This window comes from Aphelocoma coerulescens, chromosome 6, assembly GCF_041296385.1.
Source record: "Aphelocoma coerulescens isolate FSJ_1873_10779 chromosome 6, UR_Acoe_1.0, whole genome shotgun sequence".
Lineage (NCBI taxonomy): Eukaryota > Metazoa > Chordata > Aves > Passeriformes > Corvidae > Aphelocoma > Aphelocoma coerulescens.
Window position 1 is genome coordinate 8,532,826 of NC_091020.1, and position 27,434 is coordinate 8,560,259.

A 27,434-nucleotide genomic window follows, 5' to 3' on the forward strand; every position below is an offset into this window, starting at 1 on the left:
TCAGTCTTTTTCTCCAATGTTGGTGTTTACATTTATTGTTTACAAAAGGGAAAAATTGACCCTGAAATGCACACACACATCTTGCTCCACAGTCGCCTTCCTGTAGTACAACAGAAACCTTTCCCCATAAGGCAGCAAACTGCACTACATGAGCAATACAGGCTCTTGTTGCTGATGCTGAAGTATTAGGTTTTTCCTGAGACACTGATGGAAGAGAATAGAGAGAGAGACACATATTTCTGCAAAGCAATAATTCAGCCCAGAATTTTAATATAAAGAACACCAAGGCAGTATCCTGTTATCTGAATTTTAATGACTGTATCTTTTTTATTCTGTCAGTTGTAGCAAGGATGTGAGAGGTTTCATGAAACATTAATGGCTCTAACTGCAGTCCTCTCCCTTTCCTTTTTTTCTTTCCTTTTTGTGTTCTCCTGATGTGATGTAAAATATGAATTTGTGCAGTGGAACTGCTTTCTGCACAGGGCTGTATTGCTTGCTTGATCTTGCAGCAGTGACTGTGGTTCCTGTTTGGGTTGGGAGCTTCCACACAGGCTGCCTAGGGAGAGGGAAAGGGCTGGAGGTGCTTGGAGAGGGAGATCTTGCTGATGACAGATCATAAACAATTTTAAATACTGTCCATATTTTAGGGACTTTTAAATAAAGGGCCAGCTGGATGCTCTGCAGTAGCCTCAGTCTCACCTGTAGACTGCTGGTTGGTGGCTGGATGAACTGCCCAAAAGGTGAAAAGCTGCAGGGGATGTCAGATTCTCTCTCCTCCTCAACCCCTGAGAAACAGGACTGAGAATGGGGTAGAGAGGGACTAAACCCGAATAATTTTCAAGGTTCATTGGGTGCAAGGGCGGACCAAAGATGTGGAGATTCCTGTACGTGCCTGGCACTGCAGTGGGGCTGCTGGGCAAAGTCCTGAGGGATAATGAACTCCTCCGACAGCCAGTCTCTCAAACCTAAAACCTGTGCGAGGAGTTGTTGGCATTTGACTGAGTGCTCTCCCATTATAACTTCCAGGGGAGTAGGAAAATAAATAGTTCCCAAGCCAAATGAAGAAACCTAGAGGCAAACAAGCATAGTTTTACACAGGCACTGGGGCCAAGCATGTTTGGAATCCAGTAGGTGAGGTGCTGCAAAAAGCAAATTCAGCACTCTGATCCACAAGATGCATAATAGGAAATGCTCCTATTTATTCAGAGGAAGCCTGCTACAAGCATAAATATGCATTGTGTGATGCCATAATATAGTGACTATAATGTGGCAGCAGCAGATGTAAGCCCTGATGTGTTTATTCTCATCCTAAGACAGTATGACACTGACACGTTCGGTGACAGGGCTGTCACCACGCCACTGTGACATGTTTGTGCCATGCTGTCTGCCATTTCCTGGGACTGGGATATTTGCTAGCAAATGTTCTGCCCTCTGTGAACATCATCCTGAGAAACAAACCCACAAGGCTTTGAGGAGCAAACATACCCACAGTGGCTCTCAGGCTCTGTGCTCTCCTTACCTCCCCATTCCTTAGGCACCTCCATGACTTGGGAATAGCCTGACCTCCAACAGTTTCCCTTTTGTTGTCTCTGGAAAATCGGTGGCAAAAATATGGCTTACTCTTCCAGAAGCTGGAGAGCAGTTTTCTTCACTCTGTTGGAGTTTGTGTCTGTCTGGAGGCTCTGGATGAATTGGGGATATCAGGGATACACTGAATGAGGCTGAGGCCTGCTACCATGAGTACATTTTAATTAAAGCAGAGGTTTATATGGAAAGGTGGATGGACTGATGAAGCATTAGCTGCTTTGTTTTGGTTTTCAATAAGGATTCTTTCAGTTTTCTGTGATTTGCTGCTCTGGGAGCTGTGAGGAAGGTCAGGCAGGTGCACTGGGTGTATCATGGCCTGTGTGCACCAGGTGTATGATGGGCTGCAAGAAAGAGCTTGGGATTTTGGGTCTGCACTGGTACAGCAATATTTTGTAACAGCACAGGCTTTCAGCACTGAGTTTGGTTAGAATGGGCACACTGAACAGCTGGAGAAGCAAATGGTGTGGCAATGTAGTGTGCAGTTTAGCCATGGACCAGTGGAGTCTGCTGCCGTCCACAGAGCCAAACTGATAAATGCGGGTGTCAACAGGTCTGATGCATATTTAGATTTCATCCATTAGAATGATCTATTTGGGAATAAGCTTGCAAACGAATAATCAAGTTATGTTCTCTGTGCAACAGACTTGACTGCTGGTATACTGCAGAGCTTTGATAAAAAGAACTGCAGAAAAAGTAAGGCCCAAAGAAAGTCGATTTGAAATAAAATTCAGTTCACCCTGACTATGCTAATTAAGGGAGCTTACACATTTCACCATGATTAACTGAGATGCAGTGGTAGAGCTCAATATATGTGGGAGTTCATTTAGTTGTCTGTAGTTCTACCTTTTTGTTTAACAAATGCTTCTTGATTTAAATGGAAATCACTAATTGCAAAATGATCTCTGATGCAGCATGTCCCAACAAATACACACATTCTGTTACAAAAAGAAAACTTTGTTTATATTCTTTTCACTATTGTCCCAGGCTTTCTTAATTCTTCCACTTTCCTTCATTCAGCATAAAGTTTACAGTATGTCCATCTGAAACAACAACAACAGCAAAAAAATGGGATGCCTGTTATCAATGAATCAGTGGCATTTAGAAGTGGGATGTAAACAAATCTGGTGTAATAATGGTGCATGGTTGGTTTGAAACCTGAGTTTTCTTCCTGATACAACTAGAAAAGATTTTGATGGAAAACAAATACAGAGAAGGAGACATTTTGTGCTAGGTGACATGAATGCATTTCCCTGGACTTTAAAGAGATTCTCCTTATTGCAGAACCAGGGCCAGAATTAGGAGATTAAGGGTTTATATGACAGGCAGTTAATAGAAGGATGTTCGTGGGAGGAATGTCTGGTTGTCCTAGGGTAAAAAACAGAAGGAGAATATAAAGTAAAGGAAAGGAAGGGTAAAACAGGAAAAGCCAGATAAAACAAAGGGGAAAACCCTCAGAAATGGAGTTAGGCTGGTCTGAGGGCTTCCAGGCACTGCTGTTTTGAGGAGGAGACTGGATTTGTGTGCAGTGTAAAGAACAGTAGAAGCATCCTGTGCCTGGCTTGGTGTGTCCCCTCAGTGCAGCAGCAGAAATCCCTTCAACATTAATCTGGATTCACTGAAAGCAGTACACGCAAGGGAGGGAAATGCTTCTGTTGCTGTAATATTCTTTGGGAAAACGGGAAGCACTTGTAATGGAAAATGTGCAATATGAGTGATAAAGAAGGTCACTGAGGTTCAGTCCTGCAGCAAAATGACCTTCATTTGTTTTCTAAGTATGAAGCAGGAGGGAGATAATATTTCCACTGTGTCAAAGCTGATTGTTCTAGAACTAATGTGAAAACCCCAAATTAAGAGGAAGGACACAACAGCCAAAGAATAGAACACAGACTAAGACAATACTTCCTGTACCATTTATTAGATGCTGTTTGTAGTTTCAGCTAATATACATGCAAGGCCTGATCATATATAGAAAATCACAGTACGCTGAAAAAATGTTTTTCTGATTCTATTTAGGACTTTATTAATAACTGACAGCTTTATCACAATATAAGTTAATTACATGTAGAGCTACATTTGCATAACACCACAGCTACCATTTAAAGCAAAAACACACTCAGATGTTTGGTAGATCTAAGCATTTTGTCTGGATTTCAGAAAACGTGGCTGTTAGAAGATTTAAGTAGACCATGAAATAAGACAATTTCCCTGCTGTTTTTGCCTATGTAATTTATTTAGCACAGGTGATGAAGAGATACCAAATACTGAAGGAGGTATATTCCTATTGCCCTGTGGTCGCTGGGGAGTCTGTTTTTTCCATTTGGCACTAAATTCACTGCAAAGTTACTACTCAATGTGGTATACTTAGAATGTTTAACAGATGTAGGGGATTTTGGGGGTCTCTGTTTTGTTGTTGTTTGGGGTTTTTTTCATTTTTTCCTTCTGCCCAATATCAAGTCCTCAAACAGGAAAATAATGATATAGTATATAGAATTCATCTTTCATAGTGGTCTTTGTCATTACTGTATAAACCTGTGAATTAATGTCCTGCCAGGTGTGTAATATTTTAAATAATAGCTGGCTGTGGAGGCAGGAGGTGTCATTTGCCTCAGGACAGACAGACAGAGGAGAGCTCCAGGTCTGTCCACGATGAACCATTTCCAAGCTCATTTTAGATGCTGTATGGTGCCACATCCTGCATCTGTCACACTTCTTTGCAGCCCTGCCTATGAAGCCTGCATGTAAGACAGGGATCACTGTCATCGCTTCCTGTCTCTGGTGGAGCTCCTACTTCTTCCTGAGTTAGTGTGCTGAAATGTTGACTTTTTAGAAGCTCCTGGCATGTAAGTGCAAGAGTAGCATGAAAAACAGCAGCAGTGTTGAATGCATTGGTTGTTTCCAACTCAGCTGCTGAGTATGCAATGCTGTTGTTTCTGACATACTACTCTCTTGCATAATACATTTGTATTTTTCTTTTCTTTGCACTGAAAATGAGTCATTGTGCTTATGGGCCTGTGTGTAACTGGAGCCTCATTCACCATTGCACAGAGCACAGTCCCCAGACAATGAGCTGAATATTAGGTTTCAGACAGGTTTGGAGTATGTTTGGGGATCTATCATCTTCACACAGCTGCTGCTCTCTGTAACAAATTCGTGTTAAGTACTTGCCCTTAAGTGTTTCCATTGCTGGAGATCCAATTTCCAGAAAGTCAGCTGTCCATTAAATACCAGTTGCACAGTTTTTTGGTCTCAATATCCCTTGTTCAATTTCCATTGAGAAAACTGACTTCAGCGGAGTTGTTCCAGGTATAAATCAGCATGATAGAAGGCAGAATTTGTCCCATTCCTTTTCAGCCAAACTGTGTGCTTTTCAGTGTCTGGAAAGCTATAATCTTCTCTCTTTCTGCCTTGTCTGATGCTTATCAGAATCCCCTGAAATGTACAGCTGAGATTAAATAATCCACTTTAGTTGCTGCCTCAGTGATGTAATCCCACATCTTTAAATATTTGCACTGCTCTCCATCTTGGTATTTCAACATTCTGCTGTTTAAGTACTCCTTCTGTAAGTGAAATACCTGTAAGACTGATGCTTAAAAAACACATATGGGGAGAGGTGCTCTCCTCAGAGACTAAACAACGTTTTTTCCTGTTTGCCTCTTGCCTTTCATTTTTGCCTTGTAAGCAATGTGCTTTTTTCTCCAACCCTTGCACATTATTCATCCTTCTCACCTCATTTTCAAGGCCTTCTCCTGAGCTTGGAATTTTCCCTGGGACTAGACAGTCTGCCACCACTTTTCCCTCTAAGACTGTCAGTATTCAGTGCTAATTCAGTACCATATTTCCACTGCTCATCGACAATTCAAAGCTTTTTGTCCAAATTACATATTAACCTGAAAATCTAACTATCAAATGTCAGCTTCCTTTTGAGTCAGCTGGTAGAAACTGATGTAATAGGCTGGAGCTGGGAAAGTATGGTGCCTGGTGGCCTGGGCATGTGCACTGTATTCCTTTGCACTAATCCAAATGGAAAGCAATGAATGGAGAGCTCCTGAAAGTGAGGTATGGTTTGGGTCCCAAGTAGAACATGCTCTAGGTGCATTCCACATCAGCACATGGAATATTCCATGCTCTGCTCCTTGGGGCTGTCTGGCACTGTAAACAGGCAGCAGTTGCATGTCTGAATTTACACCAGAAGTAGGTTAACTGCAAGGAGAGACGAGATCAGCCCCAGCTAATCCCTGGTCCTGAAGCAGCAGCAGCTCTTACCTTCTTAAAGTGAAAATGGGCTGTGCATAAAACGTAATCTCTGTGTTAAAGATGGTATTTATGTTGAATATAAGTGATGATAAGCCTTGTGGATGTATGTCAGAGTGCCAGGGTGACAGCAGCCTGTTCTTGCTCTGGTAATCAGGAGGGTTGGCAGAACTCAGTGCGGGGCAGATATTTACTCTTCTCATGTGTACAAGAGCCACCCAGTGTTGTTCCACGTACTCTCATTTACTAATGCCTATCCTACAGTGAATGGAACTGACTCTCCCTTTCTCACCAAGTAAACAGGTATGCAAACATGTCCCCTGGCAAACCAAGCAAACAAAAATAAAAATCCTGATGGAATCCGTGTGATGATGGAATGCAGTCAGTTAATGAAACCACGTGGATTTCTGGATTTGTCTAATACTCACCCAACTTTCACAGATGTTTAGAGTTTAGGAAAATTTCCTTGACCTGGGTTCAGATCTGGGTTTAGGTTCCCTTGCCCTATGGATTTTCTAATTTCAGGGAAAGCTATTGGAGAAGATCAGATATTTTAAAATTCTTTTTTACTAGAGGTTTTGGGGTGCAGAAAAATAACCTGTAACCACTTCTGCTTACATCTTTGTTATTTCAGTCATTTAAGCAGCTATTCTTAGGTTCAAGCAAACAAAGCTTTCCTGTTTTCCATAGCTGCATAATTAATCTGTAAGAACTTTGACATTTCAAAGAATGTGCTGTTCCTAGCCTTTGCTGGTATCTGCATATTTCTCTCTAGATTTCTGGCCTGATATTTACACTTAATGAATGAACATGAACCCAGACTCTTGAGGTCTGATTGGGTTTTTTGTGATTGACTAAGCCACAGAGGATAAACATTTAGGTATTGTTTCCTTTATTAATATCTACTCCGGTCCAAACTGCAGTAGTGAAGAATTTGCTGGGTCCCTTAGGAGTTGTAAACAGTTCAGGATTTGGGTCTCTTGGCTGCAATGGTGAGCTGGAAAATTCTCCATTTTGGTGTTGTCTGCTGTGCCTCAAACTGGTGTAAATTTCAGTACAGCACAAAACTTTGTAGCCTTGAGAGGACCATGGGTGAAAGATCAATGAGCCACAGCTGGGCGTTTCTAGGCCCATACAATGAATGAAATCACAGTTAGACCATTGGTTGTACATGTCACAGTGTGTGGTTTTATTGGGAGAGGGCTGAGAAATTGAGAAATTTGCTTTTCATGACCTTCTATCTTGTTTTTTTATGGGAGTGTGAAGACTGGTACTGCTACCCCAAGGCATGTGGTACAAAAATAATCACATTCCCCCAGTCTGTTGAAAGCTCAAAGAAAAACCAGTGTACTTTTTCCCCCCTTTTTTTTTAATATTCTGGTATGCTAAAGGGAATGGTCTATGTGCCCCTCTGAAGAGCAGTTGTTTAAGAACAGTGTTTGGTACCTGAAGCCCAATGGAAAATTGCAATGAGTTGTCCTTTGCACCCTGAATTTCAATCCCCAGGTACCCACTGGGTAAGAAGATAGTGTGTAAGTCAAGGCAAGGATCCAACGAGATATCATCCAGACTGCAACATCCAGGTCAGTAATTATATAAAATCCTGGGTGGCAATTATATAAGATATTGCACTTCCTGGTTAAATTTGGGTTCAACATGTGTAGCTGAAGAAGGTAAATTACCTCAGCATTTATTGGTCTATTTATTTAGGCAGCACTAGTCCCCCCACGGATCACCTCCTGGATCTCTGATATGGCTCTGTTCCACTCAGAATAAAAACAAGCACCTCTTTGAGGTTGTTCCTGTAGGTCTGCTGCAACAAACAGAGGTGATTGGCATTAACTTCAGTGGTCTTTGGATCTAGCACAGGAAGAGCTGCAGGGAATCCCTGGAATGCCAGGCTTTAATATGCTGGGCAGTAGTGGCTGGTGATCAGCTAATGATGAAGTGCAGACTGTGCTTGTTAGCAGTAACATTTTCCTTGGGAGGCCTTAGCAAATCAGCCCTCAGGAGACTTCAGTGCAGCTACAAGAACCACCTCCTCCCACCTGGACACCTGTGGGCTCTGCTCTGTCCTGCTGCATTCCAGACAGGTTTCTGTGGTGCCACACCAGCTCAGCTGTTGGCATGAGCAGAAGGGAGCAGCTCAGCAGCAGCTGGCAAGGGCATCCCAGCAGCCCAGATCTAACCTGGTACCAGACACTGAGCCACTGATCCAGAAAGTGTTGTCATTTCAAGGTTAAGTGCACAATGTGGAGATGTTATGTGGGAGAGCCATTCCTGTGTTCATAGAGTGTGTGCCTAACACAGGTAGGTAAGGTATTTAGCTTTACTACATCCATACAACTTTCCTTCAGTAATGCTGTACAGATTGAGTGCTGAAAGTGTTATTTATGGCTGAGGAACAGGATAAGTGTTTAACAATAAGCCTTTGAGAGTGTGTGTGTGCAGATGCTGGTGTTGAACCATCAGTGAAAACAGTCCCTTAATAAATACGTAAGGTATTTCATTGAAATCACATATAATTTCATACCCTGGTAGTTCCACAAAAGGCAATGGAGTGGTCTGTGCTGCTAGAATAAAATCAAAACGTTAAACTTAATCTACTCATAAAATCAGGGAAAAAATGCTAACTAACTCTCTTTGGTCTCTGTATGTGAAAACCTTCTGTCTCTCCTGTAAATACATACATACATACTCTTCCAGGGCAGAAAAACTGGAATTAAAAGTGGGAAGAAAGTGCTGTTGAACAGAAAACTACACATGTGGCATTTCTGAATATATCTTAATCTTTGACTGTGGGGGTACCTCTCAAGAGTGGTTCAATTTTGGGTTTGTCAGTCTTCTGGGAAGAAGTTGTCACCATCTGCAAAGGCAGCAAAAAGTCAGATAGAATATTTATAAGAGTATGTTTTTGTTTTACTGTATAACTTTGATAAAATCATTTTCCTAATAACATGTAGCAGTTTTTTATAGGCAGGAGGTAACATCATAAAACCTTTTAATGAGAATTAGGTGAAGGTATTTGTAGAATCAGTATTTCATTCTTGAATACAATAGAGAATAATTCACTTTTGATCATTCGACCAACAGTCTGGTTTTTAGGGATTTTTTTTGAGTAAAATAGATGAAATCTTGCATCTGGATGCTTTCAAAACATGATTGGATCTGCTATCTTTTATTTTTTCCTTGTATCATCTTAGGATATGCTGCAGGACTGCCAGCACAGGCTAATCATGAACAAGATACACACACAGAGATAAATTCAGTCAAAAAGGATTATCAGCTGGTCACTGCTAAATTTGAATCATGCTAAAATGGAAATTCTTCAAGTATATGACAATTTTGTTGTTCTTCATAAAGCAATGAAGTAGCAGAGTGTCCAATGCAAGAAGCTTAGCTTTACCCTGTGTAACTGAGCTAAGAATTCCGAGTGAAGGAAAAACTCCCGTGCAGTGACACTAACATCTTTTTCACATGCTGAGACAGAGCTCTAATACAATTATCATTAAACATGTCATAATATTTGCAACACAGATGTTCATTTTTGTAGTCGTTTAGACAGGTTATAAGATGTAAACTTAGAGACCTCATTATTCTTTACTTTCTTTCTGACTCTATTGCAGGTAATAATTTTTCTCCCAACAATAGGCTGTAATTTTGTTATGGCTGGAGAAATTTCTGTATCAATGTACTAACAGGGCATAATTCTCTGATAGCATAATAGATCCATAACAGATTAAGTTAATTTTCTGTTGTTGCACTGTCTCTGAGCTGTGCTCGTTAATTAAAGTGAAACAGCACAGGATTATGTGTCTTCCATTAAACTGCTGTTGCTGGGGTCTGGCCTCATGTAGGGGCTGCCCCAGTGTCAGGTGAAGTCAAATCACAGCTCCCATTAACTTCGCTGCCCAAAGTCTGTGCCAGACAGCTGCTGCTGTCATAGGAAGGTTTGTGTTCTGCCTTAGTGGTAGAGGGGAATGATCTGTCAGGCCCCTGCCCCAAAGAACACCCAGCATAAAGAGCACGAGAAAATAGGCAGAAGCAGGAGGGGAGGATCAGTGTGGCAAGGGCACTTAGATTTCCTGCCAAAAAATGCCAGTGTTTCAGATTGTCCTTCAAATTTTAAAGGATTACATTTGACTTAACAGAAATTACTGAAAATTGCTAATAAATATGGAAATATTTATTTTCTTAGCATTTTAAATGTAAACAAACAGTAAAAAAAAAAATCTCAGTATCATAAATTGGGTTAGGCTGGGGATATGGTTTATGGAAATATTTCCAGTTCACTTTGTTCAAAATCCCCCTCAGTGTCCACTCACTCTCAAGTATCAACATTGGAGTGTTTTAATACCCAATCTGCCTTTCTTGCTGAGATCCTTCAGACAACTTGCACATATAAATTTCAATCAGCATTCTCTACAGGACTTTTTGAAAATACTACCGAGATCAATTTAAAATAACATTTCCAATGAAATTGTAAGCTTCCTACAATTATTTTCAAAAAGTACTTCTCATATACAATTATGTTATTAAATTGTTGTCCATATCATAAAAGGAAAGACAACAAAATTGCTGTTAAGTGGAAATATAGAACAGTTTTGTACTCATTAAAGAACAGGATTGCAGAAATGGGATCTTGATATGACACATCAATTTTAATTTCCACAAAAATGTACCTGCTGTATATTTTGCTTTGTGTGCTTGTTAAGCTCTGAAATTCTACAGGCTGGCCTTGTCTTCAGAAATGCAGGAGTTAGGATCACTGAAATGGAAGTGGGGAGAAATGTGTGGGAAGCAGGTGGATATAAAGAAGAGATACACCCTAACACCCCCCCAGCATAAATAGACCACTGGAAAGAATAAATTGGCTCTTCCTTATTAGATTCCTCTTCCTTATTTTGCTGTCATCCTCCCTCCATCCCCCTAACCCCCCAGCTGCCAGGCAGTTATATTCTACTCTTAAAGAAAAGCTTTACAGCTCTCCTCTGGCCTTCCCAAGCAGAGTCACAACCACCTCGTACAAGTGGCTCTGTTGCAAAGCTTGTGATGTGTGCCAGAATAATGTGCTTAATAACAATGTTTAACTCAACACTTTGGCTGAGGGATGCTGCCAGGGTGATACTGCCTTGGACAGATGAGGCTGGGGGGTTCTGAGCAGCTGATAGAAGCTTCCGAGAGGAAGAATATGATGCTAATGGGATTCTGGGGTTAATTAACCCCAGATAACAAGGTTAATTAACAGGGTAGCAGTCAGAAATAGAATATGACAGGTTACTGATGGCTTACCACGTTCTTATATTGTGTCAGAGACAACTCTGCATGTCAGGAGATGGGATTCCAGACCAGTAACTCATTTAGGCTTGCCTCTCATCAGCAGGAAATAACTGATTAGTTTCAGTGGTCAGGAATCATTTGGGTGACAGTGATTACAAGATGAGTAGGAAAGGAAGGAGTGAGAACAGCAGGACTAGATGTAAAAGTGCTCACAAAGAAAATTTTAAGAAATGTTCGATAAGTTGGGTTTCCAAGGTCATTTTGGGGATTGAAGTGTACAAAATGCTAAACCAAACCAAACAAAGAGATCCCAGCAGTTGTTCCGAGGGACTGGGCCAGAAGAAAATCAGTGACGTCTCTGATGAAAGGGAAAGAGAAACTGAACAAGCATAAGAAATACTGTGGCTCCATCAGGAGTTTAGAAAAGACTGGACAGTGAAGCAAAAGAATAAACATGGTAAAAATGAACCAAATATAAATAAGACACAAGGTTAAGGATGATTGGCATGGACATGCTGAAAGAAAGCTGGAAAAGCTGAGGCCCAGAATTAATTACCAGAACATAAAAACAGAGTAGAGGACTGGCATCCTCACAGAGCATCTCAGTGCAGGAACAGCAGCCAGCCCAGAGCAAGGAAGGACTGAGATGGAGAACCTGTAGGCTTGAAGTGACAGGATATGAGGATTTTCATCAGACTGAAGAAAGATTCCTTTTCGGCCCTTGATGTACTCAAACATCCCCACTGAAAAGAGCAAGCCTGTGCTCTTGCTTGCCTGGAGATTCAGTCTGGCTCACTGGTTAGTGCTGAGCAGTCTGTGTGCAGCAGCCAAGTTCTCTCTGCCTTGGGCCCTCTCCTCCAGCCAAACACTGTTATTCACAACAACAGTGAAGTGTTCAAGAGTTCTGCTTTTCTTTCAAACACGATCTAAATTGTTTTCCAGGTTTGCAGGCTGGGTGTCTGCCAGCTGTTTTGCAGAAGCATTGTCTCTTTAGGAACCCAGGATAAAAAAGTATTGGGAAAATGATAAATCTCAGTTGTAAAAAAATACAAGAAAAATAATTCAGTAAATTTCTTCACACCAGAAGAGTAACTTGTTGAGAAGCCTGCACTAGTCTTCCATTTCATCAAAACAATATCTAGAGCAGCTATGATGTGTTTTCCAGATATCTTCAATTGAACTGTGGGAAAATCTTCAATAAACCCCTGTTTGTGATTTCTGACAGCCAACAGACTTGTCCAGCAAAAAGTGGTTTAAGTAAAAATGCATATATGCAAACCAGCTCTCAGGCCAAATAGGTTGCAACACTTCCAGTGAAATCAGCATGATTTCTATAATCTGTAGACAAACTGCAGTTCCTTGCTTATGCCAAAGACATGGCTTTATATGGTGATCTCTAAGTTCTTAGGAAGCCTCAAGTAATGCTGTCCTGCATGGCTGAGAGTGTGAGGCCAGCACACATCTTCCTGCAGAGGTTTCAGCTTGGGGCTCATGTTCTGTGAGGAGAAAATTGCCACTTCCCAGCTGCTGCTCATGGTCATGTGTGGTTTGAAAGAGACCCAGAGCTGCTGAGGAGGTTTGGGCCCGATAATATCAGGCTTTTTCTCTTTGCTAGTAAAAACAGTTATTCTCACAATAAGATGCAGTGCTTGCCAAAGGAATAAAAAATGGCAGTTTTTACCTCAACAGGAGCAATTTGGGAAACTGGAGTCATTTTAGGAGCACACTCCAACATGGCTGGAAATGCATTAAAGGTGTTGGCATTTGTTGAAAATGAGGAGGGCTGGCAATAGCAGCAGCCAAGTTGAAAGCGAGTGCTGCACTAAAGGAGCTCAAGCACCCCAGCAAACCTCGAGCAGGGTCTGAGCCTTGCTGCAGCCTGAGAAAGGAGACTTCAGGGTAGTGTTGCTTTTGTCCTATCTAAGCATTAATTTTTAATAAATGTGACTTCAAAGATTCATTCCTGTCAATTCATATGTGTACCTTTGCCACTTCCATCCAGCTCTCTCATCCCATGTTTAAGTAAATACTGTTTGCAGCGGTGCTCCTGTGACAACCCTGGTGAGTCAGTGGCAGCAAAGGCCTGGGACTGGGTTGATGTTTATCTATGAGATATTGGAGTCATATCTAGCAGAAAAATCACACTTTGGTGGTTGCAGAGAAGATGAGCTGGTGTCTTGGAGATATTGTTGAGACTGCTGGGAGTGCATTGTGGAGCATTAATACATCTTCCCTACACAGAGAGTGTCTGGTACTACAGGAATCTTAGCAATAGCACAAGGAGTGACTAACAGCTCTGGAAACTGTGATTTCTTTGTCTTCAGCACAGGCACCTCCTAAGCAGTAGCTTTGAGTCCCTTTTCACTGTCCTTGTCATGAAATGGAAGCTCTCTTTTTCTGCCTTCTGCTCATTTGTTACCGTGGCAGGTGACACTCCTGATGCCCCTCCCTGTCCCATCCTTTCTGTGCCAGGGTCACCAGCACAGCCATGGTTATGGGGGGTGATCATTACCTGTACAGATAGGCTGAGCTCTATTCTGTTATTACATTGTTACTATCAATAGTTAAAGCAACACATCATCTTTAAAGTACAGAACCACTACATTTTAGAATCCATTAGCGCTTTAAAAATAATTGGATATCTTCTCATCTCTGTTAATTTGCAGCCTTTGGTAATTCACACTGGGTGATCTAGTCATTAGTGCAAATTATATTTAAGAAGTAAAACTTAAATATATTCCGTTCTACAAAACCTTCCAAGTATGGTAGGAAAACAATTGTGCTGCCTGTTACTTGATTCATGTGGTATTATATTAAAGAAACCCTGGTAGAATTTAATTTGGTGCTCTGGGTTTATGGTGTATCACAGGTTATGTTATTCTCAAAGAAGTAAAATTTAATTATAACTGAAACACTAAAACAAGTATTTTTAAAAAAAATTGTCAAAAAAAAGAGATTTACTTATTTTCTTTTTCTCTTCCAATATCTTGTTGGAAGGAAGAAACCATCTCTCACTGATTTTTTCAGAGTGGAATAATAAACACACAGACAGACTTGCAACACTATTGTTAAAGACCATAGAATTATTGTTTCAAAGAGCTACACAATTGCTACAGTAAAAAAATTCTTGCAGCTCTGGTGCCAGTATAATTTCTTTTTGCCATACAAATAAACAGGTTTTTAGCTACAGAGTACAGGTAATAAAGGCATTGTCAGATCAGAAAAGAGGGCTTTGCATTAGCTGATTCTGAAAATATAAGTTGATGTTTTTCAAATGGATAAAATCAGAAGAAAAAATGCTTCTGCAGCTCTGCAGCTTTGAAAGGAAAGAGTGCTAATGGAGAGAAGGAAACTGAAGTTACAAAATAAGTTGAAGGAGAATAAGATATCGGAGGGTGTTCTTGTACGCGTTTTTCTTCTTATAGGGCTGATGTAAGGACAAAAATACATCTGCAGATCTTTACTTTTGTGTGTGAACCATTTAATACAGGATCCCAAGCAAGGCTGGTGGTAATAAAGTGTAAATTCATAACATACCTCTTCAAATTAGCAGTCAGAAAATGACAAGTAAAAAAGTAGCCCTGCTATTTCCAAATTTTTTGTTTGTTAGTGGTTTGGTAGCTCTAGATCAGACTCAGGGCAGGAAGGGAGGCTGCAAATTAAACCTGCAGGGTTTAGGATGCAAATATCTGTTCTGTATTCTGAAGAGTAAAAGGACAATTTTCCTAAGTAATGAAGCTGGCACAGCAGTGCAAATTCTTCTCTGTTCCTTGTCCTTCTGTTATTTATCAGGGAAATTAACAGCTGTATTTACAGCCTCTGAAGTACTCGGCTGAGGAGGAGTCCTTGGAGACTGCCGAAAGACTCCTGAAGGATGGCATCTCACACACCACTCAACTGTTAATTCAAAGGAAACAAGACATGAAATGAGAGCAGACTATGGGCACAACATCAGCATGGCAGCATCTGCAACAGTATCTGCCACTGCTGTTGGCATGTGAGACCCAGCACGATCAAACAGCTCTGTCACGGTGGGTGGATGCACCAGCTCCCACATGCTGCTGCCAGCTTCCCAAATTGTCACATTCCTCCGTTCTTTATGTTTCAGGACTAAAGGGTTTTTTTCACAGCCTCCTAAAAATGTGGTATGGAGAATCTAAGTCAGCTAAGTGTTTGTTATTTCTATATCATGGGTAAATAATTATTGATGTTGTTGGGTTTAAGTACCACCCGTGCTGTGTTTAAGCTGTAGCAGGGGTTGCTGTAGGTCACAGGGTTGGCAAGGGGAAGGAGGAAACTGGTGACAGCAAATGTCAGGTTTTTTCCACATAGAAGAAATAAGATAATTTACAGGGAGACCCACTATAAATTGACCAATGAATAGACGTAGTATGACCTCCTTTACCCTGTCCTGATTTTCTGTCTTTCTGAGAGAGCAATCTTTCCTCTGCTAACTTCAGTTGCTGCAGCGTGGAGTCTGAGGCTGCCCCTCACCACTGTCCCAAGAATTCACACAGCAAGTGCTTGCTTTTCCTCTTGAACTCAGTAAGTGACAGGTATTGGCCCTTCCCAGCTTGAATGTGTAAGGTGAAAAGTCTTCCAGGATACTTCAGGGAATTTCACAGGGTCACAGAATCACAGAATATCATGAGTTGGAAGGGGCCCACACGAATCCATAAAATAAGAGGAAGGCAACCCTGCTTTTTAGTAGCAATTGTCAATTGGCAGATTAAATCTATAGTAGCTATGGGAAGCTGGCCCTTATAAGGAGCATTTACAGCCCCTTTAACCTGTTCCAGAGGAAGCTCTGTGCTGGCACAAGAGTGGTTGTTCTAAAGGTGTTACAAGCAAGTGTCTCTATAAAGTGGGCAGAGAGGTCAGTAAATGACTGGGAACTATTGCAAGGATGATATAAATTTTGTGCTGGCTTCCTCTAAAGAGTCACCTTCAGAAAGAAACTAAGTTTTGTAATATAGCCCAGTAAAAAAAAAAAAAAAAAAAAGAATTTGCCAAGTCAGAGACTGTTAGAGACAGGAAAACTCTGGTACACTGGACAAAATAATACAGATTTATTCACACAGATATGGGGGATCAAATCCCAGCAGTTTATTTATCATCAGCTAGTGTTTGGCTATGTCTCTTAGCATAGTTGTATTAGAAGATTGTAGAGTTCAGCAGCTGATAGTTTGTACTAAATCTGCTTTTGCTAGCCATGGTAAATCTGACATAATTGTGTCAGACAACAAGATGCCATTTCATGAGCATATGCTTAAGCCATTGCAATGAATTATGGCACAGTACATCCCCATTATCCTCAGTCTAACTTGTTGATTGAAAACAAAATAATAAAGTGTCTACTAAAATGGCAATGGAGCCAGACTCTGACCCATATTTAATGTTGTTAAATTACAGAATGACATCAGTGGAGCGTGGGTTGTCATCTGCTGACATCTTGTTCAACAGAAAACTGAAAACAGGGTTGTCTGGGCTGCTAGAAGTGTGTGTCAGAGTCAGTGGGTATTTGTGGACGTGCAGAGCGATAGATAAGACAAAACAAAGATACCCAGTGTGATTTAAGGCCCCAGAAGCTGCAGCTGCCTCATGAAAATGAAGCTGTGCATGTCTGTGCTGGGCAGCTGTGGCTGTGAACAGCACAGTTGTCAAAACATGTAGCCTTGTCTAACTGTGTGTGTCATCACTCAGGTGTGTGCTGGGGAGAACCAGGTGACCCTCTTCAATCCCAGCAGGCAGGAGATATGATGAACTGGTGCCACAGAGTTAAAATCTCCAAGGGACTGCAATGAACAGGGTCTAGAACAGAACAAAAGCAGAGCAGCTGAAATCAGAAGACAAAAAGGGAGTCGTGCTTTTTTTCTCAGGGAGTCAATGCAACCGCAGTCTGAAAGGGATGACTGTGTGGTCCTGTGTCTGCACTCCTCTGGAAACAGCTCCATGTCATTCCAGAAGAGCTATGCCCAGCTCCCATCAAGTGCATGCTTCCTGTGCCATTGGAAATTACCTTGTCATTATTGGGTGATGCTGTTCCTTACCTTCAGAGGAGTTCTTAATTGTAAAATGGCTCTTTCAGCTTGTAGGAAATGGCATTTTCTCCTCTTTCTGTGGAGTCTGCTTTGTGCAATGGAGAATCAAACATTAACTTTAATCATAATATGTTTTCTCTTGCATACAGTGGCTAGTCTGATATATTTAACTACAGCACCATTTCCTTTTCTGCTCCTCCATTCTCCCCCAAAAAGGAAAGGCGATTCTCAGGCCTGTCATGGAGGTTGAACTGTCAGCTGGTGAACTCCATCAGGTTAGATTATTCTTTGTTACATTTTTCTCCATAGCCTCATACTTTGCAATAATATGCTAAATAAAATGTAGGGACAGAATTAAATCTTTAGGAAGCAGTGATCATTCATTAGATATTTCACTCCTTTCTCAAAAGCAAAGCCTTCAGGTTGTTCCTTGGGGATTTTTGTTGTTTGTTTCTTTTTTTTCTTTCTTTTTTTTTTTTTTTTTCCCTGAGCTTATGTTTATTTTCAGCATCTGGAGATACACAAAAGCAAAAAAAGAGAAGGAGGGAAAGAGAGGAAATGGATGAGACAGGTCTTAAGGTGTACAAACATTCAGACCATGAGGTTAATGGATGCACCAGCATCCTGCCTAGCTGTGCTAGATCACTAACACTGTCTCAGTGGTGCCATTTGAGAGTTGTTTTGGGACATCAGCTTCCTTTAAGAAATACCTCACCTCACCACTGACCTTATTTTTTGAACATAATGTTAGAGGATAACCTAGAGGATAGAAGGTAATGGATAGGAACTAATTTAATCTGAGCAGTTGTGAGTGTTGGATGAAGCTGTTCTGACTGCATGTTGACTTTCCAGGTAGTGTCAAGGTACAAAATTTTGTTCAGATTTCAAAACTGCCGTCAGTTCAAATTGCTGTGACAGCACATCGAGTCAAGTAAGGATGTTCCAAGCCTCTCCCTTAGTCATCCTGACAAAGCTGCTATTTAGCATCCCCAAATGCTGGTGTTCATTTCTTGGTCAAATCAATCTGGGTTTCAGATGTGGCAGAAATGCCATGCAGGAACTGAGATTACTAATATTTTTTGTTGCAGTTGGTTTTTCTTATTTTGCCTTCAAATTATGACTTCAGAGAAAATCTCTTTAAAAATGCAGCTGGGTTCTACTTCATGCCATACTGGTGTAGCTTCTTTAATTTGGTGCTTTTCCTCTGTATTTCTGTGTTAGCATCAAAAGAATACAGCTAATTATTTATGGAGCATGGAAACAATTCTGAACAGGCCACACTTGCCTCTAGCATATCCTCTCAACTCAAACTAAATATGTTTTGATATCTAAAAGAGTCATTAAGAAAAAGTTCCTTTGTTACATGTCTCCATTTTATTGATGTATGAAAATGCTAATGGTGAAATATATCATAAAAGAGTAACTTAATTGTGCTTGTAGTCCAAGAGAATATAGATAATACAGGTTTCCTCTACAAAATGAAGTAGTTTGTTAAAATATCAATGTATTAACGAGAGATCTCTGAGTGGTTTAGTAGCTATTGTGGGAGACTGCTGAGGGTTTCTTGCTTAAATAATCAACTTTCTGCTAATGATGATTACTGCTCTTAGGAGGGAGAAGTAGCATTAGAGAAAAATATCTTTTTTGTCTTTTATGTGTCATTTTCCAATATTTATAAATTACTTTATAGCTCCTAGTTATAAGTACTAGTGATTAAAAATATTGGGCTATAAAGTCAGATTCTTTTTAAATTAAGACACTTTCTGGGGTGGAAGCATATGTAAGCATATTTCACAATCTCTGAAAAAAGGTGAAAATTTGCAAAAATATAGATCTTAATTACTTGATTTTCATGTGCCTGTGATCTATAGTACCAACTGCTTGCCAAACCTCATGTCATATTATGAACCCATATGTAATATAATTGGTTTCAGCTACAGACTGCCCACACAGGGAGTTAGACGTGCTCAGTGCTCTTTTGGAAGAGGACCCACATAGCAGACATGATGGTTCTGGTGCAACAACACAGTTTTTGTGCTCGTGCCTTCAGCCCAAAAGCAAACCCCTACTCACAAGTGTAACTCATGGCAAATACTTGGTTTAGGTTTCTTGGTTTAGGGCCTATTCCAAAAATATCTTCCAGCAACCTCTAATTTGGGTCTCTCTCTTCAATCCAGTCCCCAATTAATAAGTATCCAAGAAGTTTTGGTTGTTTGCTTCTCTTTGTGACATCTCAAGACATTGGCAGGGATAAAAGGTCCACATTGACGGGTTGTGGGGTCTTGTGAGCATCATTTCCCCCAAGCACTCCTGGGAGGTCCTTAGTACTCCAGTGTGTGCTCAGGTGTGGCACACACGTAGGGGACCACGGTATTTCTCAGCCTCCCCTTCTCCTCAAAGATATTAAACTCTGTCATTCCTCTCTCCAGGCTTTCAGTCTGCATCTCTCTGAGTTCCTCAGCCCTCTCCAAGGAACTAAGTTTGCCAGGGACCTTGTGTTTTCCAAGCTACCTTTCACCTGTTGCTGGATGGCATCCTATAGCTCACCTTCACGGGGAAGTGACAATGTATCACGGCACCAAATATTAACGTATCCCGCAGCCGTAGGGAGGAGAGGAGAGAAAATCCAGCAGGCAGGAATTGTGCAGCAAGATTGATTGATTGAATTATTTTACAAACTCTTTTATAGACTTTTTTCTTCATAGTCTAATTGGTCAAAGGATCAGCCCCCCCCGGGTGGATTGGCTAAAATCCTAAACATCCATTGTCAAAATATTTTTCTACTGTACCATAAACATAGTCCTACCAGGTCTCAGGTGTTCATAGTTTATAGAACTTCTGCTAATCTCTTCGTGAGAGAGAAAAGTATCCCACGGGCTTAGAAAGAAGCAAGAAAATTCTTGCTAGCAGCAATATTGTATCCACAACAATGGGTGTCACTTCCTTGCTTATTACGTGGTGACGAGGATATGGAAATCACCCTCACAGAGCATATGCGGGAGTGAGAATCACAGAGAGCTGCTTAGTCCTGAAGTGGGATCCTTTAGAGATAACACAAAAGGAAATAAAAGATTTAACCTGAGGGAACTTATGTAGTTTGGCTCAGGGGATGGGAGAAGGCTCCAGGGCACAGAGGGGAAAACTGTCAGGCTGGAAATAATGGGGTTACAAGGATAAGAAAAGATGAGCCTGATGTGACAGACAGAGAAGGCTTGGATATACATTTCAGCTTTGAGTGCTTGGACAAGCAGAAATTTCTAACAGCTTTTGGCTTTTTCCATTAGCAGGTTTTCAGTGCAGCACTCTGAAAACAAGTGGTTAAACCAGCAGTGGAATGAATATTTTTCAAGCTACATCTGAGAATCTTCATCTTTCCAGGACAGAGAGCCTCCTGCACTGAGTAGAACTGCGGGATCTAAAATTAACAAATGCTTTGTTCCCTGCTGTTTTTGGAGAGAGCCAACAAGGAAAAGCTCTTTTACTTTGCCTAAAAATGGGTTTCAGGTCTCACAGTTGTCTAGAGAAAGGAGAAAGGAGAGGAAAGGAAATGGCATTTGCATTTTAACTACAGACAGGGGAAACAGATGTTGGCAGAGTTGAGTACTCAGAAGTACAAGGGATGTTCAGGCAAAGTTGCTGTGGGTTTCAGTTTGGTTTTTTTCAGAGTGGAAAGAAGGGCTCTTTGTTTTGTTTGTGTGTTTACTCGGAAGGGACAGCACTGGGGGGGCAGAGGGAAGAGAAGGCCTTGAGACAGTACATGAAAAGGAACATGAAATGTGCCTTAGGGTTTGCTCTACCTCCTTACCAACAAAAATTCTGCCTGGCTCAGGTTCTCCAGACTTTGAATGCTTTCAGCAAGTTGAAAGCAGCCTTGAGGGGTGTCAAGTGGGGCGGAGAGACTGTCACCCAGAAATCACCATTTGATTAGTTTGGATACACAAGTGCCCTGAAATCTGCTGACTGTGAGCAGAGACATTAAAGTAAATTAAGATTTCTTCCCTGTTTAACTCTTCAAACCCATAACTTTTCCTTTCCACCCTTTAATTGGGAATAAACCAGCACGCTGTTCTTTGAAATATCACTGTAATCAGCCTTTCTTTGTCCCCTGCCCCTGCTTCTGGCTGGAATACAACCAGTGAAACTCTGTGGTACAGCAAACCAGCGGTCAGCTATATAGCAAATTACTTTCTTATGGACTTGGGGTAAACAGAAACACATTTTTTAAAAAGTGAATAAAGGAAAAGGCAGAAGTAATGTAATGTATTGTATAAATTCCAGAGATTAAAGAAGCTCTTTTACAGTTAGGAAGCAGCAAAAAACTATCAGTGATAAAATTAGAAGAATATTCATAGTACTACTACTAATTAATGTGTGAAATATTCTGAAAAAAAGCTTTTGAATTATGTATGATAGCTCATTGCTTAACTGGAGACAAAAAAACTTGGCTTTTAATTCTGGCAAAGCTTTTATTATGCAGGCTTTTGGTAAATCACTCCCTTTCAGTTTACCCTTTAGTGTCAATGGGGAGCAGAAGAGCCAGAATTCAGATGAAGCCCCAGCCCTTGGCAGGGAGGTTGGAATGAGCTGATCTTTCAGTTGCCTTCCAGCCCAAACTACTCGATGATGAGATGAGGCATCACCCCGACACTCATTTCTCTCCCAGGCAGCAAAGTCACCTCCAAGGACCAGAGAGATGCTTGGGGCTGGCCCCTCATGCTTTGACTCCAAGTGGCTGCTTTCACTGGCGGCAGAAGCTCCCAAGTACGCAACAGGCAGGAGCAGCTGAAAGCACAATTAAGGAGTAAGGCTGGGGCAGCGTTTTGCCCATTCTGAAACCTTGTGTTTCCTTCCCTGGCAGAACCTGCCTAGTGCAGATCAGGACGTTCCTTGCTTGACTTTGCAGCAGATCTGCTGAGTCCTCCAGGCCTGCATCTGCCTATTACCACATTTGTGCCACATACCAGACATGGCTGGATCTGGAACTTTTTGCAATACTCTGTAAGGGACGAATCAGCCACTGATTCCAAAGTGTGTTCGTGTGTGTGACAGGGGCAGCGAAAAATCTGTTCTGTTCTTCCCATCTAAACATAGAAAAATATGCTTTGCTGGTTTGGTCTGGTGTTTTTAACAGGTGAAGGGTCGCAAGACTCTGAGAGATACACACAGACAAGCATTAATGAATAAAGTATTCCATAGTGTTACATCTAAGACCTAGACAAAGTTTTCCCAGCGCTTTGGTTTTCTTTTCAGTCCTATTTTTATTTACATAATTTCTTAACTCCAGTGCTTCTGGGCTCCTGTTGGAACAGAAGGTGTGTGCATCGCACTGGCGTTGGTCACCATAGTTACTGGCTGCTGCAGGGAGGAACGCTGCTTCCATCTCTGCAACTTCGGGGAAGTGAAATTAGACATATTATAACCCGAAAGAAATACACGAAAGCGAGACAATTGAGGTTATGTTGTGCTGGTTTGCAGCGGTGTGTCTTGAATTACAACCATCTTCCAGGTGATTCATGCAGCAGACCATTACTTGAAAACAAGGTGCTGGTGATTAACATTCACGGGGAGTAACAAAAGGCAGGAGTGAGTGTGTGTGCTCGCTGAACACGGTGAGCTCGATGAGGAGTCAGGCTCCGCAGCCCCCACGGCACAGCCCACGCAGGGATGATGTGCACGGCGCAGGGATGATGTGCACGGCGCAGCCTGTCTTAAAGGAAATGTTCTCGTCCCCGTTAACCCCATCTGCTGCTCCAGGGAGTGGTTTCTGTGCCACAGGAGCAGGCAGGCTGGGGCAAGGGAAGAGTGTGCTGCTGTGGGCTGTCCAGAGATGCTGACAAATGCAGCCAGTGCCGCTGCCTCTCTTGGCAAAAATGGAAATATTCACAAACCCTGATATTCGAGCTGGTTTTTTCTCAGCACCTTCCACTTCCTCCTCTGGAGCTGTGTGCTCTAAGCGAGGAGGGTGCCCGGTCTCAGGGAGCTGCACAGAGCTTTCATGTGCAAGTCAAGCACGGCATCAGCAAGGCCCTTCCCACTACCTGTTGCTCTAATAATCCCTCCTTGCTGCTCTGTGCTTTCCAGCCCAAACTCTGGCTGCTGCCTGCAGGGTTAATCATTGCCTGAGTTGTTCTACACACAGGCAAGTGGGTGTCTGGTCAGAGGTTCCCCAGCAGCCAGGCCACCACGAGGGGAATGATTTTGCCTTTGTGCAGCTGGTCAATGGCCACTGGCCAGGCACCACTCTATATTCATCCGATTTTCACTGGGCAAGTCTCCTTGCTGATATTAGTGCTGAAGCAGTAGCAAATCTGCAGCTCCTTCCCTTCCCTAGTGACATTTTGATCTAACAATGCTATCTTTCATTATTTTGGGAGGGAAAGTCCTTTAACTTCTGCTCCTCTTACTCTGTCACTACTGTTTTGCCAGCCTTGTAGCCAGCTCAAGAGACATCTGAGCAGCCAGAGCCTGCTTCAGGCTGCAGAAAGGCAAGGGAAAGCCAACATGGCTTTTTGAAGCTGAATTTCTTTTAATTTGAACTTCATGTTCGATTGGCAGAAAAAAAAAATCTAAGCAGAATTAAAACTAAGTCAGGATTGCCCATCTCCTGTGGATTTGGGAACACAGTGACCATATTTTGCCCTGGTGAGTAAAATAGTGACCATTTGCTTTAAATTAAACTAAAAGATACTCCTATAGAATTTCCCTGTCTTTTGGAAGTAACAGTTTAATTAATACTTTGAAGTCTTATCTGGTAAAATCTAGCAAAGCTAGTTCATTCTTGCTGCCTATTTAGGGATAAAGGAATATTTTATATGGTACAAATACTAAAGCTTGTGTAGGACCACCATAACAAGCTGCTCTGGGTTACCAGGTTCCCCTTTTTGTATTCCCCAAAGCATCTCACTGATGTGTCTGCTTCACTACTATTGACAAACTACTTCCACAGAGTAACCAATTTCTGTCGGTACCTTGAGCAGAAATTTAAGAGGCTTTGCTGTACTGTACAACTTGAATGCTCAGCGTGTATCACCAGGGCTTTTTGGAATTAGTTTCAGCTGAAATTACACACAAAATGATGAGCTCTTTTCTTCCTAAATTCAAACACTTTGAAAGCTAAGGTAAATACTTCTGGATAAAGAGAAGAATGATGGAACCTCCAGGGATACTGACACCAAGATTTATGGCTGAAAAAAAAAAAAAAAGAAACTGCCTTGCTCCTGAAGATGCAGAACACTGAGTTTTGCTTCAATTGTCTTCATTAGTGTGCTGAAAGGAGGGGAAGTAACCAAAATTTCTCTTCTCTCACTTATTTTATTTTTTTCCGCAATTAAAAAGGTTTTCTGAGAAAACAAAAATACATTTAGCGATAAAATAATTATCTATAATTTTAAAAGGGTGATGTATTTGGAAATTCCCAGACTTGAAATTACATTTTGTCCTCTTCATCATCTAGCCTCTCTTTAGAAGTTTTGATTTTAATCAAGTTCAAATACACATAAATGAAAAAGAAAGAATAAGCAGAACTTCAAACTTTAAAAGATGAAAGTATGTAAAAAAGCTAAGCACAAAAACGAATGCAACCTCACTGAGATTTTTTTGGAGAGCAGACTACAGCCTCAGCTGGGTCTCAAGGCAGTGCTGCTCTGAGATGAGGATGATGGAGGAACTGGACCTTGTGGTGCTGCTGAGGGCACAGGCAGCTGCTCTGCTCACAGAGAAGCCCAGAGCAGATGAGAGCAGACAGAGAGGTCAGGCTGTGGCATCCAGTGTGAGACAGGGAAGGAAGCCTTAAATGCACTCCTTGCTGAAGCTGCAGTGCTGTACCTTCAGCAGAAGCTGTTGTAGGTTTGGGGGTGGCAGTGAAGACTATTTTCTGTACATATGTCTTTCTACTCTTTTTGGGTTTGGCATAAACAAGCAAACAATACCTGTTTGTTTGCTGCTAAGCTATTGTAATTTGTCTCTAAGAATTGGAAAGTTACCAGAAACTTGTGTGCAAAACTGATTCTTGTTTTCCTCAAGACCTAAGCAATTAAAGGCTTATCGTTTTATTGCCAATTTTTCTAGAGTCATTCCTGTGCACAGTTCTGAGACCGCTCTGAAATAATTTAAACAGTTGTAATATTCCCGCTTCAGGAAGCCACAGCACTGTGGCAGCTCCACCTTCAGCCTCAGTGACTAGGAGTCCTTCTGCTGCTCCTACAGATCTGTCAAACATATCTGATCAATTTTTTTTAACTTAATGATACCAACTTGGTAGCGTTTAATGAGGATATTTAACGTCGTCTAATGATTTTTCAGAAGTATTTTCTCCAAAGTGTCTAGATCAGTGATCAAAATACACTCTTAGAAAGAATTTTGTTGGCAACAGACATTTTGTAGCTCACCTGTAAGGCCTGATGGTTTTCTTTTAAAAGTATCTGTTTGTACTCTATAATCCAGAATAGGATGAGACTGCAGGAAAACTCCAAACCCTTCAGTTTCAGGAATGAAATTCCTAACCTAGAGCTGGGAATTTTTAAAATTCACATCTCTGGGGTGCAGTAGTAAACAGGAAAATGATACACATGACAAAAGAGATGGCAATGCAGCCATGCCTTTTGTTAGCATCTAGTTTTAATGTAGAATTGATATCCATCATTTTAATCAGTGTATGACATTGCTACAGTAGCAATATCTGGAATATGATGTTCGTTCTTTTGCAGTTTTGGTAAATATTTTGGCAGGTGTCTTCATGCCTGTTTCCATCTCCAGTCTTAGTGCAAGTGCTACCTCGCAGGACCCTGTGCAGTCCAGTGCCCTCTGCTGCACCTGCTGTCTTTCTCCTCCTTCCTCTCCTCCCTGACTGGCCACTTTGGTTTTCCACTTTGCCGGTCCTTGCCCACCAGCAGTTTGTGCCTTCACCCCAAATCAGTCTTGACAATAGGAAAATAATGAAGCTGTTTCTATCACCCTGAGAAGATGTTTTCCAAGACTGCTGTGTTCCCAGCCCTTTCGCGTGCTTGGTGTTTGTGGTGGTGGCTTTTGTCTTGTCTGTTTGGCTGTGAGCTCTTCAGAACTCACACCAGCTCTTGCCCTCTGCTGCACAGTGATTTTTGCATAACAGGGCCCTACACTCGTCATGTCCCTGGGCATAACTGTAATGGATATAATAAACAAAATAACTTATCCACTTCCTTCCACTTGGCTGAGCTTTGCTTTTCACTGTCACTTCTCCATTCGCAATACGTGAAGATAGGTCTGAGCGAAGAATGTGTTCTTTATTACCTTTAAATCCTTCTCTGGAAAAAAGAAAGCCAGGTGGGATATTCCAAATGTACACAATAAACTATGTTCAGACGAGGCTTCACTGGGCCGGTTTCAAGTAGCATAACCCTCAGTTCAGGGCTCTCCTTCTCATCACAAGTGATTGGAAGGATGTTTATTTTTACCATGTCTCCTGATCTTAAACTTCTTACCCTTAATATGACATCACCACAGGTGCCAAGGATAAACATGTATACTTACACTTCCTTAGCATGGGGAACACTGGGAGTGCGACCCTACTGTAGTACAAAAACAAGGGCTGTGTCACAGAGGGATTCATCCTACAGTAGTGGGTCTAGTACAGCCTAGGGTCTAAGTACATGCCATAAGAAAGTAGCAGTCTTTGAAATTCATTATCAGTGGGCCTGAAAAATATCCCAGAGGTGCTTTTCCTTTTTGGTTTGTATCTCTTCCCTCCCTGTCAGCTGTGTTGGCTGCAGTTACTTAAACATCTTTAGGGAGAAACAGATGTCAGCAATAAAGGCAATAATAGAGCTGATTCAGTTTTTAGGTATTTGCCAGGATCTGCAAACACATATCTTGATGATACTCTGCATTTGCCATGATAAATGTGAAAGCATTTAACCTGGAAAGCCTTCAACACAATGCAGCTATTTCCACAGGGATTTGATCTAACTGGACCATAATCATCTTCAAAATCATCTTGTTTTGCCTTTGGCAAAGGTCGGTCTTGTGGTATTGCCTAAAGACAGCCACATCCAGGAATCCTCCCTTGGAAATGGCATCAGTGTGACTTCCAAGATTTTTTTCTCTCTTTTTAAAAATTTTTGCAAGGAATGGAATTTCAGGGGGAAGAATTGGTTGTACATACTCTGAATAATTAATTCTCATACTGAGTACATACCAGTGCTGCATTGCATGGGTTAAACACCACAGGAGGTGGAAATGTATTACTGAGAATAAATTCAGCTTCAATACTGTGTTTATTCTCCTCTTGGGGCTCAAGTG

The 27,434-nt window shown here is 41.5% G+C and overlaps 1 long non-coding RNA gene across 2 annotated transcripts in view; it reads left to right on the forward strand.

The window, feature by feature from the left end:
• The window catches only part of LOC138112294 (uncharacterized), a 296,238-nt gene that overhangs the window by 158,841 nt on the left and 109,963 nt on the right, over nt 1-27,434 (forward strand). The window lies entirely within an intron of this gene.